At 58.3% G+C, this 12,934-nt stretch overlaps 1 protein-coding gene across 5 annotated transcripts in view; it reads right to left on the reverse strand.

The window, feature by feature from the left end:
- BCL9L (BCL9 like) overlaps positions 1–11,213 on the reverse strand; it is a 28,567-nt gene extending 17,354 nt beyond the window's left edge. For 2 of the 5 annotated variants that reach the window (XM_047072155.1, XM_047072152.1), the window contains exons 1-2: positions 10,391–11,213; positions 3,941–3,998 (exon numbers count right to left, since the gene is read on the reverse strand). The gene's annotated coding sequence lies outside the window, so the exon portion shown is untranslated. Of the gene's footprint in view, positions 1–255; positions 1,057–3,940; positions 3,999–10,390 lie in introns of those variants that run through there. The other 3 variants (XM_047072153.1, XM_047072157.1, XM_047072154.1) reach the window with 3 other exon arrangements.
- Positions 11,214–12,934: the final 1,721 nt, after the last annotated feature.

Raw genomic sequence — 12,934 nt, forward strand, 5'->3', positions numbered from 1 at the left:
AGGAAGCAGGGGCATGTGGGCCAGGGCCGGGTGGGGGTGGGGACTGACGAGACAGGATGTGTGCCTGTGATCCTCCTGCAGGGAAGACAGGAAGGCCAAACGGGGTTTCTGGTGTCAGTCCTGGCACCCTCAGGCCAGAAGGGCTTAGGGGATTGTGAGACCAGTGACCGGCAGGGTCCCCTGCCCCCAGGCCTCCTTTCCCACACTCATTCCATAAACCTGCTCCCTGAGGAGATCCTGCCCCAGCAGCCTCACCTTCTGGGGTCGGGACACTGGCAGGCAGTGCGAGTGATGCAGGGCAGTGAGAACTGGGTTTGCAGTCAGACAGACAAGGTGCCAGTGACATCCCGCCCTTTCTGAGCTATGGGACTTGTCCCTCTGAGCCCGTTTCCTCATCTGCAAAATGAGGATACATTTACAGGGTGAGATACTAGTAGTGAAACAGCTAACAGAACACGTATGACATACTCAGCCCTCAGGAAACCACCTTTGGCCCTGATATCCCCTTCTTTGCCCCCTGCATAGCACCCAGATATGTGGGCATTTGGTAAAGGTGGGCATTTGCCCTCGGAGTATCCAAGGGAATGGGGCCTGTGGACATCATATCAATGGTACCAAGTACAAACGCTTGGCTCTTCCTCTGCCCTTCTGGAAGAGGCCAGCTCCCTCAGCTAGCACTCCCCTGGGTATCAGTAGATGTACTGACATACACTTGAACCCAGAGTGTAAACCCCCAAAGTGATAACGTTCTCCGCTCTCTTAGCTTCAGGTGTGTGTCTCAAAGCCTCAGGAGGCAAGTGGGAGGGGTTTTCCTTCAGTAGTGGCCTGCATCCTCCAGCCAAGCATCTCTCTCCCCGTCTGACCCCTTGGTAGTATCCTGCAGGGTTTGGGCTGGAGGAAGCTGGGGCCTCCTTTCTTGCCATGCGCATCTTTAAAGGGTGAAGGGTCCAAGAGAGCAAGAAAAGCAACTGGCACAGGCAGTTCTGGAAAGCATGGGTCCAGGGAGAAGACCTGTCCTCTTCTCAACTAGAGAGGGCTGTCCCTCTCAGGGTGGCTCCCCGAGCCCCCAAAGGGTTAACAAGGCCCTAAAAATAACCTGCTCCCAGCAGGACCCGCTGATTGGAACCCTCCAGCCATCTGTTCCCATTTTCTCCTGTTCACATTGGAACATCTGAAACCAGCCCCAGAGCCCCAGCCCGATCCCAAAAATAGCCCCAGCCTGCCCAAGGAACAGGCCCCAGGGGCTGGGCATAGGCAGCATGGCCAGCCCGGCAGTGAGGCATGGCCCAGGCCAACTCTGAGCCCTCACTTTCAGGCCCATAGAAGGGAGGTGTCCTCTCTGGTCCCAGAAGGAGGTGATGAGCAGAGCCAGGGTCTCCAGCCCACTCATCTTGGTACCAGGCCAGAGTACCAGGTCCTCATCTTGGTACCGACCAGCCAAGCCCAGGTCTCAGACCCAGGAGCCCTGGGATCCTAGCTCTGCCACATCTTAATCCTCTTTGTCCTGAGATCTGAATACTCGCTCCCCAGAAGATCCAAACCACCCGTCTGCAGAGCTCCCCTTGTTGTGGGTACCCCATGCCTGCTGCCTACTCCTGGGCTCCTCATCCAGAAGTTCCCAAGCCTCAGCCCCTCCACTATCTCACTCCTACCCCAGGGCCTACAGGACCCTGCTCACCCAGGGTCACTCAGCATCCCCCCTGCCCCACGGCACACAGGGCTGAAGCAGAACTCTTTCCAGCACTGCCCACACTCAAGCAGCCCAGGAAAAGAGTCCTCTGGCCACGGTGGATGCCAATATGACCCCACCCCACCCCCGGGGGTTCAGGATGCCTCCTCCCTGCCGGCTTGTGTACAGCAGGTGCCAGGCAGGCCCATCTGGGCTTCTATACATATCCCGGGCCTGGGCACTGCTCTGCCACACTTGGGGAAAATGTCCAGGCAGGGTACAGGGAATCTAGGGGACCCTGGACCCTGGGGCAGGCCTCACAGCTGCCATCCAAGTCACAGCTCCACACTGCCATGGCTCTCCCCAGGGAAGGTCCCTGACCTCTTAGGCCAGGAAGGAGAGGAGGCAACCAGTTAAGCCATTTAAGGACAGAATGTAGCGTTTCAGCCTGGTGAAGAACAGAGCAGCAGGGATGGGATGGTGGGAGGGGTGCTAAAGTTGATCTGAGCCAAGCAGCCCGGGGGAGGGAAAGCTCAGCCTGAGAAGTGCTGGCAGACCGGGAGGGACATGTCCTAAGTCCCCCAGGCTCCTCTCTGGGCCTCTGGCTATTTGGCAAACTTGCAACCCAGATGTTGGTGGGCTCCAACAGTGGGGAAACTGAGGCAGCAAGAAAGTGAATCTGGAAGGGTATTAGAATCCAGGAATCTGAAGTGCTGGAAAGGTTGCCCCCCCCCACTCCTCCCACCCGCCATCAGTTCTTCCCTGCTAGAGCACCACTGGGAGGGTCGGGAGGGGAAGGGTCGGGGGTTCCTGCAGAAAGCCGTGACTAATAATGAAGAGAAGCAACTCTAGCGTTTATTGAGCACTTGCTCTGTAACATCAGACTGCCCCTAATGCTTCACATGCATGATCTGATTTAATCCTCCCCATAACGCCACAAAAAAGTACTTTCCTGATCCCCACCTTTAAGGCACAGGGAAGCTAAGTAACTTGCCGAAGGTACACAGTCCAGAATTGGAAGAATCAGGATTTGAACCCAGACCCGCCAGCAATTGGGTTCGTAACCATTTTGCAATACAGATTCACCCTGGATCGGCTTTGACGAGAGAACGAGAGAACGGGTGCCCCTCACTCATTCCGCACACACTCCCTCCACGCCTGATGTGCTCCAGGTCCTGGCTAGAGGCCCCCAGTTCCTGCCCAGGGAAGAGATCAAAGAGAGGGCACCAGTCCCCACCCCCTCAGCACAGGTGCCCTGAGAGCAAAGTTCTCTAGGGCCCCCAGTCCTACCCACCCCCAATCTGCTAAGTCCTCACCCATCCTGGTCCCTAATAGTGGGAAGGGAGCCAAGCAAGTTACCATGACAACAGCACAGGGCCCCAGCTGAGAGAGGCCCCTAGGCTGGCGGTGAGTCTGCCGCCCCTCTCACTCACCAGGTGGGGGTCAAAGGTCAAGTGGGACTCACTAGTGAGGGTGGAGTCTAAACCCTGCCCCCACACCTGCTCAGCCACACCTGTCACTGCTCCCCTCTTTTTTCAGGGCTCCAGTTGGAAACAGGACCACTTCCTGCCAGTCCCTGAGGGGTAGTGGCCTCCAGCAGGGAAGGAGGGTGGGGGGATTAGAAGCCCCTCCCTCCTGAGGACAGTCTGAGAGAAGGGCCTCCTGCTGGTCCTCAGCCTTCTCCAGCTTTCCCTAGTCCGTCCAGGAGCCTACAGGCGTGTTTGTTGTGAATTCAGAGAGTTGTTGCTAAGTAAGGAAGGAGGGGAGGGAGGGGAGGGAGGGAAGGAGGGGGGTGGTAGTAGGGAGAGAGCCTCTGTGTGTGTGTGTGTGTGTGTGTGTGTGTGTGTGTGTGTGTGTGTCTAGAGGCCAGGGCAGAAACCACATTACGGTGGCTGGTGGCCACCCTGGCTTTGACTCAGCCAGCTGAGGCCAAAGCCGGGACAGAGCGGGGCAAGTACTTGGGATGACCAGGAAACTGTACCTTGCCCTCCAGGGGTGATTGGCCAGGAGCTCCCCACCTCCCACTGGGATGGGATCCAGCTAAGAAAAGGATTGGGACTTTCACTGGAGTGGCGCTTTAACCCTTCCCGCCCCGCCCCGCCCCAAGGCTCCGCAGCTCCCCTCCAATGGGTGTAAGAGAGCGAAAGGAGAAGTGGGGGCAGAAAGCCAGGAGGAGGGCGCCCAAGACAAAAAGCCAAGCGGGAGACTCTGGCAGACAAGAGAGCAGCGAGGAGGCTGCGGAGGGCACACACAAGCACACGGAGCTCTCACCTCAGGAGCAAAGTGTGACGGGCTCAGGCTCAAGGGTGTGGTCTGGGAAGGGGGCTCCCTGTGGAGAGACGGTCAGAGCTAGAAGCCCAAGCCAGCAATCTCTGCCCCTGCTCCTCCCATAACCCCAGCCCCTCCCCCAACATGCACACCACATAAACGTGTACACACAAACACACAGCCTGCAGCTCCAGGAAGTCTCTGAGCAACTCGGACACCCCCACCCCCCCCCCAACTCCAGAACTTCTGTGGATTGGCTGGGAGCCAGGCCTGACCCAGCTGCTGCACCACACCGCTCCTCCTCCCTATCCTGGAAGCAGGAAAGGAGAAGGCACTGGAAGATGCCTTTGAGAGAGAGAGAGAGGAGGGGCCGATGACTCCCATGACCTGGCCTGAGGTTCTGGGGGAAAGGATGGATGGGGAGACCTGAGGACCCTGGCTTTCAGTGCCCGCCGCCCCCAGGGCTATCCTATGTCAGAGAAAAGAAGGGTGCCTCTCCTGAGCCCCTGTGTGGTCTCTTTGGCTACACCCCTTATCCCCTGAAGACGCAAAATCCCCACCGGCCTCGGTGGGAGGACCTGGGGTGAGAGAATCAGGCTTAGCCGTTCAGTAGGAGGGGGGCTGGGTGAAGCTCCCACAGGCAGGCGGGAGGGAGGCTGGTGGCTGGGCTCAGTTTGTACTGGGGGTCAAAGGGGAGTTCTTTTCCGAAGAATTCTGGGAGAGACGCCAACTAGAGCAAGCTGCTAACCACCCCTCCCTCTCTCTCTCTGCACTGGGGGCAGGGGGGTGTCCCTGCCAACCAGACTTAACCCTGTCCGGACTGTGTTGTTCCCAGGCCCAGGATGGGGGAGTTGGGTAGGAGACTTCCAGTTGAGCTCAACTTCCAGTTCAAGGGGGGCAAGTGCAGAGTTTCTGCCAGAATGAAGCTGGTTCCACATAGCCCCATCTGGTAGCACCCTGCCCTACCGCCACCTGGGTGACTTCTCTAGGCTCATCTCCTGAAGGTGTCTGCGGTGACGTGTGTGTGCGTGTCTCAGAGACAGATTGAGAAACAAACTGAAAATTCCTTGCCAAAGCCCTCCCCTTGCTGGGTCACTGAGCACTGTACCAACCTGTGCCTCTACCCCTCCCTTCCTCCCACTGTGTCCTGGGACCAGAGGCCATGGGGGTGGGGGGAAAGGACAGCTTATCCTTCTGCCTACCTCCTGCTGCTGTCTCCACAGGCCCTTGACTCCTACAAACAGCCCCTGCCGTGGCCCTCTTCTTCCTCACTGATTTGACCCAAGTGCTACTGAAGGGAAGCATCCAACTGTAGCCAGAGATCCCAGGATGGGAAACTGAGTCATAGCGAGACATCAGGGTTTCCAGTGCCTGCATCCCAGGCTGACATAACAACATAACTCTGCTATCACCACCCTTGCTTTAGCCAAAAAAAAAAAACCCCAAAAAACAAAAAACAGCCCCTCTGGCACCACCCCCCCCTCCCCGCCCCACTGCAGAGCACAGTCTAACTGCAGAAGGGACGGATAAGATTCAACATCAGGAAGGACTTCCCAGGATCCAAGCTACAATGGCAGCTGGCCCCACCCCAAATGCCTCATATTTCTGGGGTGAAACATCACACCCCTAGGATTCCAGCCCCTTCTGTCTTCTGTGAAGGTGGGAAACACTAACGTCTTGTGTCATTTTACTGTCTGCCCCTGGCCAGAGAAGTCAACTTTCCTGAATCTTAAATTAGCCACCACCAAGCTCCCAGGTCTGATATGGCTGGATGTTCCTCATCCCTGCGGGAAGGAAGTGACTGGGGTAGAGGAGTAATCCCCTTTCCCAGTCCTTTCGGGCACCGGGCCTCCCTGTGACAGCCGCCACTGTACCATCAGGTCAAGAAGACGGTGCACTGATAGTTTGGGGATCGCTCTAGATGCTGGGCATCTGCGAGGGGCAGAGGAAGAGAGGCCAGCCCTGGGGATAGTTTATCCCAAAGTCTCCCCACTCCACCACTTTCTCTCCAAGGACCAGAAGCCTTGGCCCCACTCCAGGAAACCTCCCTATCAAGGGACAGAGGACTCCATGTCCCAGGTCGCTGCAGGGAGACCTGTGACGACACACCCCAGACATGTTCAAAGGGAGGAGGAGAGAAGTGAGAACAGAAGCAGAGCACACACGTGCACAAACGCACACACATCCACACACGTACACTCATCAAAGAGACACAACCCCAGGCATACCCACTCCTTACAGATACTCCCCGTAGGTGCAACTGAGACACGGACACAATTCCCAAAGATACACATCCGAGATACCTCCTAAAAAGTAACCCCAAACTCCCTAAGAATGGCTCAAAACCCACAGAGGCTGCCATCCTCATAGAGAATGAGGAGATCTCAAGAATCACAAAACACATGGGCCAGTCACACAGAACTGCTGACAGAAGATACACCCACAGTGGGATACACACATACACTGGCGTGCACGCGCACGCACAGAGTAGTATGCACGTGGCTGAGTGTTAGCACTCAAACTCACACACACATACCCTGGCAATGCACAGCATGAGGTCAGATTAGAGGACTAAGTTCTGGGCTAGTGGGGAGGAGGGGAGGCAGAGGGGGGTGGAGAAGTGCTCAGGGATTTCAAAACAATCTTGGTTTCGAAATGCTGGAAATGCTGGATTCAGGGCCATTCCCAGTTGAGGCTGGGGGGGGGGGGGGTGGTGGGGAGTAAGGGGGAGGGGAAGACAGGCCGGTGCAGGGCCACCAGCCCTTTGGAGGAGGGGGTTGGACAGAGGGAATCCCAGCCTCCTCTGGGAGAAGGGGGCCTAGAAGAGACGCCAAGGTTAGGAGGGGCAGGTGGTCCAGGACCAAGCAGGAAGGGCCTGGGTGGAAAGGAGGCAAAAAAGGAGAGGGCTCCCCTTTGGCCACTGACTGAAAAAGTAAGAAGACAGGGAGGCCACCCCTCCCCTGAGGAGTGAGAGGAAGAGGGAAGCTGCCTGTGCCCACTTCCCCCAATTATGGGCAGTGGTAAACACCTTCTCCCCTACAGAGTAGCCCCCTGGCTGCCCTTCTCCACCAGCTAGCAGAGCCCCAAGGTGGGCCCAAAGCTAAGGGGTCCGAGAAGGTGGGGGATAGCTAGGCCCTGCAGGGCTCAGAGATCTTTCCTGGGACCCGAGCCTCCCCATACTCAGAGCAGGGTGGGGGACAGCTGCCTGGGAACCAGGAGCTTCCCTCTTCTTCATGGGGGGGGAGGAGGCTTTGGGGAGACTGAGGGAGTACAACACACCCCCGCACCCAGGAAGTCACCCCTTTCCTCCCAGGGCAGCAGAATGCCCTCCATGCCCCTCCCCCAACCTCTGGGGAAAGTCGGCAGTTCTCTCCCAGGGAGGGGAGGTCAGGCCAGGCTGGGGGTGGGGCTCTGGAGGCCTGGCCCTGGCACCCGGCAGAGGAAATTCCAGGCTGTAACTCCAGGCTGCCTTTAGGGCCGCCCGTCCAAGTGACATGCAGCACCTCAAGAGTGCTAGTACGGGGGCGTCCTCCACTGAGACCCTCAGCTCCCAGCCTCTGGCTACCTAGCCCTCCAATGGGCTCTAGCCCCAGCTCTAGTAGATAAAGGACAGGACCTGGGGAAACTTAGGACTCTCGGGGCGAGCCTCCACCAGCCCCATCCTGGCCCCTTGGCCACTCAGAGCCTCCTTTTCCCAGATCCCCGGGGGGCAGCCCCTACAGTGTGGCTAAGGGTGGGCAGCTGCCAGGGCTGGCAGGCAGGGGCACAGATGCCAAACTACAGCAGCCGGGCGCTCAACAGGTTGAGCCAGTCCCTGGAACAGCCAGCCCCACCCCAGGGAGAGCGGGCCTGGCAGAGGCTCCCTGCCCGCGGCACCCAGCCTGTACCCGCTTGGCTCCCACGGCTGCCCACTTTCCCACGGTGCCATCCCCCTCTGCCCCCTCCCCCCCGGGTCAGCACCCGGGCAGCGCCCAGGGCTCCTGGCGCAAGGAAGGGATGCCATTTCCCCGTCACCCCTGGATGCCAGGCTCTTGGGGTGCCTCACTACCAGCAACCAAGGAGCCCCAGAAGAGCAAGCATGGCATCAGGACAACAAGAACTCCAAAGTGCCCCCCACCTCCTTGCAGGCTTTTCCCGGTCCTGGGGAGACAGGACACTCAGACACCCTGGCTCCCTGCAGCTGCCCCGTCCCCTGGGCGCTGGGGCACAAGTTCAGCCTGTGGCGCCAAAGGCAGTGTGGGGGTGCCCCCAGCTCCTGTCTCAGACTCCCTGGAGGAGGGGCTGCAGAGCTGGGTGACCGCTGGCCCCTTCCGCTCCTGCCAGAGCTTCTGCTACCTGCAGCGCTGGTCCCTTCCTTCCACCCCACTCCTGGGCTCCACGGAGCTCCGTCGGAGCCACTCCCCCACAGGCAGGCATCCCCCCTTTGCAGGCATCTCCTTTAATCTAAAGCAGGTGCCAGGCATTCCAGCCCTGGCTGAGTCGACATTGCCACCCACTAGGCCTCTGCCCAGAAGGCTACTGCCCTGCTCATTCATGGAAGTCGAGTCCCCAGCCCAGGGCTCCCGCTTAACCCAGGTACCCAGACACTGGGGTGGGGGCGGGGGGCGGGAACTCCCCAGACAGGCACGGGCGCCCAGCACAGGTTCAATAAGCAAGTTCACTGGACCCCACGTTACCACTGCTGTGCTAGCCCCAGATTTCTGTGGACCACCAATCCCTCTCCAGGACTCTGTAATCTCTTCCCGCCTTGACCCTCAACCCCAGTAGTTAAAGACTCCTTTTGAACCTCCACATGGACCTCCACAACCCATCTCCAGCCATAGGGCCCCTGCTATCCCAAGCATAAGAGTTACTCTGGATCTAAGATTATGCCATTCTATCCCTGACCAGCACCTTCGCAAACATTAAGCTCCCCTTCCCCTAATCAAGAACAACACAGGTAAGAAGAGAACCTCTGGAGGGAGGCGGCGAGAACCAGACCTGGTTCTCCAAGGCCAAGGAGCCTGATCTCTTAGGGGAGTGAGCACCTTCCTCCCTTACCAGACTTCCTCGGCCCCTCACCTTCCTTGCCCATTCTCACTGCCCATTCTCACTGGGTCCTGAGGCTTCTATCAGCAGACCATTCACAGATGACACCAGAAAGACAGGGCCTAATCACGCTCTTCCCCTGAGGCCACGAAAGCATGGTCTTGACCCAGAGAAGGCGAGATGGTGCTGGGGGTTGTGGGGGGCAGCAGAAAAGCCAGGCCCAACAGAAGTGGCTGCTTGCTGGAGAGGCTGAGGAGCAGGGAGAACCGGGGCAGTGGAAGCCCACCCACCCTGGAGGTCTCACTCAGAGAGCTGCCCAGAGGCATCAGTAGGATTCCAGCTGATACAGTGTGCAGACAGCTTTCCTAGGTAAAACAGGAAACCAAGGCCAAAGATCAAGTGGGCCTCAAGCCCCCTATCCCATGGCTCAGTCACATGCCCAGCTCACCTTTCCCAAGCAACACTTTTTCTCTCTGCAGCAGAGCAACCCCCCCCCCCCACACCCAGACACAGACACACACCCCAAGCAGCAGACAGACTGAAGGAGGAGGGAGGAGGGGTGTCAGAAAAACCCGGAAGGAAGGAGGCTGGACAGACAGACAGAAGCAGATCCTGGCTTCACTGCTCCAGAGAGACACCCTCCAGACTCCCAGACTGTGAGGGACACTCTCTTTCTCTGCTCCCAAGAGGGAGAAGGGGAGAGTAGACTTAGTGTCTCCTGAAACCAAATTCCAGTAGCTCTGGGATAGGACATACCCCCAGACAAGTGAGAAGCCCTAAGCCTCACTTCTCTTCCCCATATTCCTCCCCCACGGTCTCCGGGGGGGACCAAGGCAGAGGGAGCCTCCCCTTAGCAGAGCAGGGACACCTCCAAGGAACTGTGCGACTGCCCCACCCCCCAGCCAAGCCCACACCACTGAGAATCCTTGGCGGGGAGACTCCTCCAGTCACAGCCCCTGCTGCACCTAGGCACTGCTTGGGGGCAGAGGGTAACCCCAGCAATCCCCAATCCCAATGTACCTCTTTCTGGAGGCTCCCATTAGCCAGGGGAGGAGTGCTGGGGTGCTGAGACCCAAGGGGTTGGTGAGCCTGGGAGGGGGACTACATCTCCCAGAAGCCCCCAGGGCAGGGTTGCTGCTCCAGCTGGCCCAAGGCCGGCCTTGTTCTCTGCGCTAGGGTGGCAGGGTCCCCTGATTGCCCCTAAGCCCTCCCCCCTGAGCTCTGGGGCTGCCAACCTGATTGGGGGCCCAAGAGTAGCCACCACAAACCCTGAGGGCGTCCCCCACCCCTTAAACAGCCTAGGGGTGCGTGCCAGAGGGCAACAATCAGACTGTGTTCCCCCTTCCCAGTTCGAACTGGATCTCCCTCCTCGCGCCTCTGCCTGCCTGGCATGACTTTCGCCCTCGGCCCCAGCCCACCCCTCACCTCGCGCCGGTCGGGGGTCCTCACGCCAGGCCGGAGCTGGACACCATGACCAGGTCAGGGTCGGTGACTGGATTGGGGTCCTCCGGGTTGCCAGTTGGAGGTGCGGAGGGGGGCGGGCAGGCGGTGATCTTTTGATGCTGGATGCCTTGATCTCAATACCAGCCCGGGCCGGGAGAGGGTATCCGGGGGTCTCTGGGCGCCTGGGTTCCTGCCTCCCAACCGCCGAGCATGGTCTTGGGCGCCGGACACCGGCGGGAGAGCGTGCACACCCGCCCGGCCCGGGGCTCGGGGCTGGGGTCTCGGCCCCGAACCTCAGGGCTCCGGCTCCTGCTCCTCCTCCCTTCCTTCCTTCCTTCCTTCCTTGCTTCCTTCCTCCCTTCCTTCGCCTCCTCCTTTCACTTTCCCCGAGGCCCGCGGGGACGGCGGGCGCGGGGCGGGGAGGGGGCTGTCTGGGCGCTTATTGTTGGTCGGACGCCGAGGGTCCGGGTCGCAGCCCCCGGGCGGCGCGGCGCCGGGGGACCCAGGCGTGCGGGCGTCCGTCCGGCTGGCTCCGGGCGGCGGCGGTGGTGCAGCGGCCCCGGGTCCGGGGCATGTCCGGCCACTGGCTCCGCCGCGCGCCGCCGCCTCCCCGGGCTCCCCTGCGCTGCCGGAGCCTCGCTCGCCCCTCCACTCGGCTCCTCTCCCCAGCCTGAATAAGCATCGGGGCTCTCTGGCTGCCTCCTTCTGCCTTCATACCAGAGCCCGGAGAGGCCCCTGTCAAAATAAGAGCTCCCCCATCTCGCTCGCCTCCTCGCCCAACCCGGCTCCCCCAGCCTCCCAGTGGTCTGACTCGGTAAGGCGCCCGGCCGGCTGGCTAGCGGGAGGCAGGTTGGCCCGGGGGCGGGGAGGGGGCTTCTACCCTTCTCTCCTCCCCATTCCTGAGGACTGGGCACGAGACGCCCCAACAACATCCCAGGCAACAGAGAGATTTGACAAACCTACCCTCCAATCTACACTGATTGGAAGGAGTGGGAGTTGCCTGGACTTCCCGCAACCCCCAACACACACACACACACACACACACACACACACACACACACACACACACAAATACTGGGTCCCCTTTTCACTGTACCCACCCACATTCATTATGCACTGAGCATCTCTTTATTCATCTTTCTTTCCTAGTAGATCTTGAGGTCCTTGAGGACATAGACTGAGTTTTTTCATCTCAGTCCTCAGCCCAAAGTGAATGCTAAGAAAATGTTTGTGGAAGCAAAATCTTTGTCTTCGCAAAAGAACTCTCTCCGAATCTCAAAGTGCTCCACGCGTGGGCGCGCGTGCACGCACACACACACACACACACACACACACACACACACAAGACCCTATAGGAGGATAGATGCAATGAAAAAGAAATTGTAAAGCCCTTTTAAAAAGCATTTCACCAATGTGATTTCGGTGTTCACCACAAGCCCGTGAGAAAGATGTTATGGCCCCATTATATCGGTGAGGAAACTGAGACTTGCATTTGTTAAGGACCTCCTCAGGTTTATACGGCTAGAACGTGGGAAGCCCAGAAGTGGAATTCAGGTCTCCTTATCCCAGGACACTTTCCCTGTATCCCACTGCTCCCACCTAAAATTAATACCAACAAGTAACAAGCATGGGCTGCTTCAGAAAGAAGACCAGCAAACCTGTTTGCTCCTGATATTCAGTTCCACTGCCCTCTCTCGTCCCCTTCGGATAGATGGTCCCCAGATAGCTCTAGTCCTTACAGACCGCCCTCTCTCCTGACTACCTCTCCTTACATCTATGCCACTCAACTGAGTGCTTACTTAACGTTTTGTTTCTCCTGTATATATGTTTGGTTGCCCCAAAAGATTGAGGGCCCAGACCGTGCTTTCTATGCCTCTACATTCCCCACAGCACTCAAATGCTGGGCTCATAGCAGGGCTTTCGTAAACACTTATTTGGTGGGTTGATAGTGCCAGCAGCTGGGGCCTGGGCAAGGTCTGAGGAGGCACAGGTGGAGATGAGGGACAAACCCTCAAAAACAGATAACCCCTGTGTGAGCCTCACATCGGTTTACAAATCATTTTCATGCACATTATCTCTAGATCATGTTTTGATCCAATCAACAAAACTTCCCCAAGTGCCTACTAACTGCTGTGCCAAACACCAAGCTGGGTCAGGAGTTGAATCATCACAACCTCATGAGGTAGGTATTCCCACTTAAAGGAAAAGAAGACTGAAGCCCAGAGAAACTGGGCTCAGGTTTGAAAGATCCTAGAGCCTAGGCAGTAGGCTATTTCCTCTCCTCTCTCCAGGGTCCTGTGGATATACGTGAGCCACCAAGGCAAAAGGGCCATTTCTCAAACAGCGTGCTGGTTAGAAGGAAGGGCCCACCCCATTTGTGTGGATCAGTCTCCCCTTACATACATGACAAACCACATGGGCTTGTTATGATCCGTTTGGCACAATGCCCGGTTCACAGGAGGTCCAGAAAACTGTTCGCAGGAGTGAGAGCTGTGTTGTAAGAGGTCTGTTAAATGTGGTACACAG

This window comes from Lynx rufus, unplaced genomic scaffold, assembly GCF_022079265.1.
Source record: "Lynx rufus isolate CCGP_SWC_20201006 ecotype Redwood Valley unplaced genomic scaffold, mLynRuf1.p SCAF_9, whole genome shotgun sequence".
In the NCBI taxonomy this organism is placed as follows: Eukaryota; Metazoa; Chordata; class Mammalia; order Carnivora; family Felidae; genus Lynx; species Lynx rufus.